Source organism: Myxine glutinosa, chromosome 1 (genome assembly GCF_964187855.1).
Source record: "Myxine glutinosa chromosome 1, kmMyxGlut1.1, whole genome shotgun sequence".
NCBI classification, from domain to species: domain Eukaryota; kingdom Metazoa; phylum Chordata; class Myxini; order Myxiniformes; family Myxinidae; genus Myxine; species Myxine glutinosa.
In genome coordinates, this window is record NC_136261.1 from 227,605,437 (window position 1) to 227,610,249 (window position 4,813).

At 45.6% G+C, this 4,813-nt stretch overlaps 1 protein-coding gene across 9 annotated transcripts in view; it reads right to left on the reverse strand.

Moving 5' to 3' along the window:
* The window catches only part of LOC137413724 (uncharacterized), a 27,329-nt gene extending 23,331 nt beyond the window's left edge, over positions 1-3,998 (reverse strand). For 3 of the 9 annotated variants that reach the window (XR_013624566.1, XR_013624564.1, XR_010981736.2), the window contains exons 1-3: positions 3,782-3,981; positions 3,164-3,452; positions 953-1,105 (exon numbers count right to left, since the gene is read on the reverse strand). The gene's annotated coding sequence lies outside the window, so the exon portion shown is untranslated. Of the gene's footprint in view, positions 1-952; positions 1,106-2,294; positions 2,967-3,163; positions 3,453-3,585 lie in introns of those variants that run through there. The other 6 variants (XR_013624568.1, XR_013624567.1, XR_013624561.1 and 3 more) reach the window with 4 other exon arrangements.
* Between the last annotated feature and the right edge of the window lie 815 nt (positions 3,999-4,813).

Here is a 4,813-nt window from a genome sequence, read left to right on the forward strand (position 1 = left end):
TCCCCTCAACCTCCTCCCATTTTGCTGCATTGCTGGTTCATCCACTCCTCTATATATCCTTGCTGCGTCCCTTTGTCCCACAAGTATGGACTTGGTGTATCCCACCCTCCCTCAACAAAAAACTGAACCAGATCCATAATTTAAGAAGCTGATATTCCGTTGAAGAGTAAACCCTTCGGAAGCACGTGAAGAACTCTCCACATCAACCGATCAGGCATTTTTAAGGGTAGCAAATGGATGCATCATACGACTTGCTACTGGCATCACAATGAGACAACAATTTTATGATCGCAAGCTTGGAGAAAATAGTACACCGGCAGAACCTCAATACCGTATGCACAACTTGCCATCAAGAATACCCCGACAAATGGCAACCTTTCATTTGTGAAAACAAATTTGTTTTATTACAAATACAAGAATATACTTCTCCAATGGGCTGGCAGGATGGCCTAGACTTAGAGGTACAAGCACTCACACCCAAGTCGTCTAGCCTGGGTTCGTATCCAGACCCAGTTATAAACCATCGTCCTGGTGTTTCTCAAGCAGGGCGGTTCATCAATGTCTGCCGTCCCTCAGCTGGACAATAAAAGGAGTGTCCTTTACGAAGAGTACGTGAGCTATCCCCAGCACGATGAATACATTCCAAATTCCTGCCATAACCGGAGTCCAACGTTGTTGTCCAACCTTGCCAGCTGGTTCGTGAAAGACTTGGGCCAAGCTTACCCACCGGCCAACCCCACAGAACAGTAGGAAAAATTGTGGCCTTAAAGAAGAAGAAAGCTTTGCTCCAAGAACAAAGGTTTTACCAAAGCCAGATTATTTGATAAACAAATCTGAGTTTCTGCAATTTAGTCCATTGAAAATAAGCATCGTGCAGTCAGTTCATGGAAAACAAATAATGATATATTAGCGCTTCAGGTGAACGAAAGGACGGCATTGAGGTACCACTCACCTTCGAGCCATTTAGCCTCGATTCAAATCTCAGTCCAGCTGCAAACCACCACCCTGAGGTTTCATGCTCGGGGAGACCCATGGCGTGTGCCGTCCTTCGGAAGACCCGTCTGCTGGCACCGGTCGTTGCTGGACGCTAAAGATGCCGGGGTACCTTTCAGAAAAACGGGCGAGTTATCGCCGGCACCCTGGACCAATTACAAATCCTTTCCCCGACTGACTGCTGGGAAGGCTGCGGCAAATCACCCAGAATAACCTTTCCCCAGGAACTGCTTCGGCAGCATGAATGCTCTTAAGAGAATGGTGTACGGATTACGATTGATGTTTCAGCAGCACAAAGATTCACATTGAAATTTCACAGGGATTTACATGATGTTGATAAACAATGATTATAATAATAAGAAAATTGGGTGCAGCTGCAATTATTCATTCAGGACAAGGTTGGCCCAAACAATAAATTTGTCACACAAGACAAAGGCTCGCTATGAGACTTTTTAACGAGAATGGACATCGCTTGCTGTGCATTCTGCAAGGGGAATATTTCTCCAATAGGATTACACGAGTGTACACACAGACACAAAAAGAGAGACAGACACAAAAAGAGAGACAGACACAAAAAGAGAGACAGACACAAAAAGAGAGACAGACACAAAAAGAGAGACAGACACAAAAAGAGAGACAGACACAAAAAGAGAGACAGACACAAAAAGAGAGACAGACACAAAAAGAGAGACAGACACAAAAAGAGAGACAGACACAAAAAGAGAGACAGACACAAAAAGAGAGACAGACACAAAAAGAGAGACAGACACAAAAAGAGAGACAGACACAAAAAGAGAGACAGACACAAAAAGAGAGACAGACACAAAAAGAGAGACAGACACAAAAAGAGAGACAGACACAAAAAGAGAGACAGACACAAAAAGAGAGACAGACACAAAAAGAGAGACAGACACAAAAAGAGAGACAGACACAAAAAGAGAGACAGACACAAAAAGAGAGACAGACACAAAAAGAGAGACAGACACAAAAAGAGAGACAGACACAAAAAGAGAGACAGACACAAAAAGAGAGACAGACACAAAAAGAGAGACAGACACAAAAAGAGAGACAGACACAAACACAAAAAGAGACAGACACAGACACAAAAAGAGACAGACACAGACACAAAAAGAGACAGACACAGACACAAAAAGAGAGACAGACACAGACACAAAAAGAGAGACAGACACAGACACAAAAAGAGAGACAGACACAGACACAAAAAGAGAGACAGACACAGACACAAAAAGAGAGAGAGACAGACAGCCAGCCACAGACACAGACAGGCGCAAAGGCACGCAACACACACACACACACACACACACACACACACACACACACACACACACACACACACACACACACACACACACACACACACACACACACACACACACACACACACACACACACACACACACACACACACACACCGTTTAGTACAGGTGGCATTTTGGAATTTGTTGAGGATGCCAGCGATAGCTCCGTTATTCTTCACCAAGGACACTGTGGGATGTTTAACGTTCACAAAGTAACGTCTGTAGACGGGATGCCCAGGTTAACGTCCATCCGAGGGATGGCACAGGTTGATGAATCACTCTGCATGCGATAAACCGGGATGACAGTTCATAGCTGGGTCGGGATTCGAACCCAGGCGAAGACGGCTTGGAGGCGAGTGCGTCCAGCCAGCCCCGCAACACTAAACCACAACTCAAGAAAGGTCACCCAATTAATACCTCGCACTACCCTCAAGGGACAAACACCACTTGGTAAAAATACATTTTGACGGTTGACTTCAAAATCGAGGTAAACTGCGAATGTCCCTCTGTGAAAACCATCTGGGAATTCCTGCCAGAACACAGCCCCGGAGACTTCGCCGCAGACATTGCCAAGCAAAAGAAAACTCTGTTTTTCCTGCCGAGCAATCGTACATACCGCAGAGGGCACCGGACCCTTGCACTCTCAAATAAAACCTGCCAGCCAAGAAACACAATTAAAGCCACCACGTTACCCATTCATGCAAAAGGGCAAAAACGTCATCCAATAATGCAATCAGCAAGCCATCAATTTCAAATTCCAGGCCACCATCATGCTCGTGCCATTCAAGCTCAAGCACATGGTGAGGGCATCGCAGAGCACGTGGTACAGCCGAGATCGGGAGATAACTTACAGCTTCAGGATCTTCAACATGTCATTTTAGTCCTTTTTGACAACAAGGCTCCGCATGACGATTTGAGGAACCACAAAGTAGAAGATACGAAACTCCAAATGTTCGCACGTATAACGCCTCGGGTGGGGGGTAGGGGGAGGGGAGGGATCTTGGCCGATCACAAACAAGTGGCAGCAACCACGTTCGAGGGCGAATGGTGAGAGCAGGTTTCATAAATCACGTTCAGCCATTCACGATCCATCGATAAGAGGCAACGAGCGCGCTTTGCTTTCCCTCAGTTCGTCTCGGCCTTGGAAATAAATAAAATAAAAAAAATAAAAAATATATACATATATATAAATAAATAAATAAATAATAATAAATTTAAATATATATATATATATATATATAAATAAATAAATAAAACGCACAAGGCCACTCACACTCACTACATGCAGCGCACACACACCAAGTACGAGTACCGCGCCGCAAACGCCTCCGTAATACGACGAGTGCGACGTGAAGAAGTTACCACAGAAATTAACAACTACATCATTACACGTCTCCCCACAGATCACACTCCGGTCCCACAAACAGGCACATCCGTCCACGGGGGAAACGACCCGCGAAACCCCGCACCTGCCGGTCATTCCCCGGGACTCCGGCGGCGGCTGAGGAGAGGGAGGGGAGACAGCAAGGCAGATTAAACGCGGACGAAGACGGAAGAAGGAAACGGAGAATCAAGGCTCAGGAGAAAAAGAAAAGAAAAGAAAATAAACGAGGCGCCATATCCAAATCAAATGCTCTGTCCCTCTCGTGACGAACGCAAGCAACGAAACCAGACGTCCTCTTGTCCGAAAAAAAATCCACTCCCTCGCGTTCTTTTATAGCGACTGCACGGGCGGTGGCAAAAGCACGTGACCAGAAAAGCGGCGCTCTTATTGGCGAATACTCAAGCTTTCGAACGGCGGAGATCGCAGCGAACCAATCGGTACGGTTTTCCGGCGTTTCCCATAGCAATGGCGCATACAAACAGCGCGCGCAACCGCAGTGACGTCAGGACGTGATGCTATCATCCGCTACACTCCTCCCACCGGCGCTCGTTGTCGTAGCAACATGCCCTCCCGGCGTGACGTCACGCCATTCAGCGTCTGAACCCACCAGCCAAAGGCACAATGAAGCCGTGAATTGTATTTTCAACTATTATACGCGCATTTAGACCTTTATAGGGCTCAACGTTGATTGTAGAAGACGTCCGCTGTTGCTGAGTTTACCCCACGTTGATTCAAGAATGATCGAGTTATAAATGCAGTTTCCGTCATGGATTCCCCCAAAACATCCCGCTTCCTTCATACCACCACCTCACATTGCAGATACTTCATATTAATACATGCTCAGTCGTGAATCGATCGCTCAATGTTACAACTCTTTTCATAGTCAATAACAGAGTGCATGTCTAATCAGCCAATTATATACTATATGCCTATATCCAAAGTATATCATTCATTTATTCATATATATATATATATATATATATATATATATATATATATATATATATATATATATATATATATTGCAGCGGTTACCGCTGGATGCACACAATCGCCTTGCACCGGCCAGAACACGGCCAGACGCGCCTCTCCCGGGCATGCCCGGACTCACTGTTCC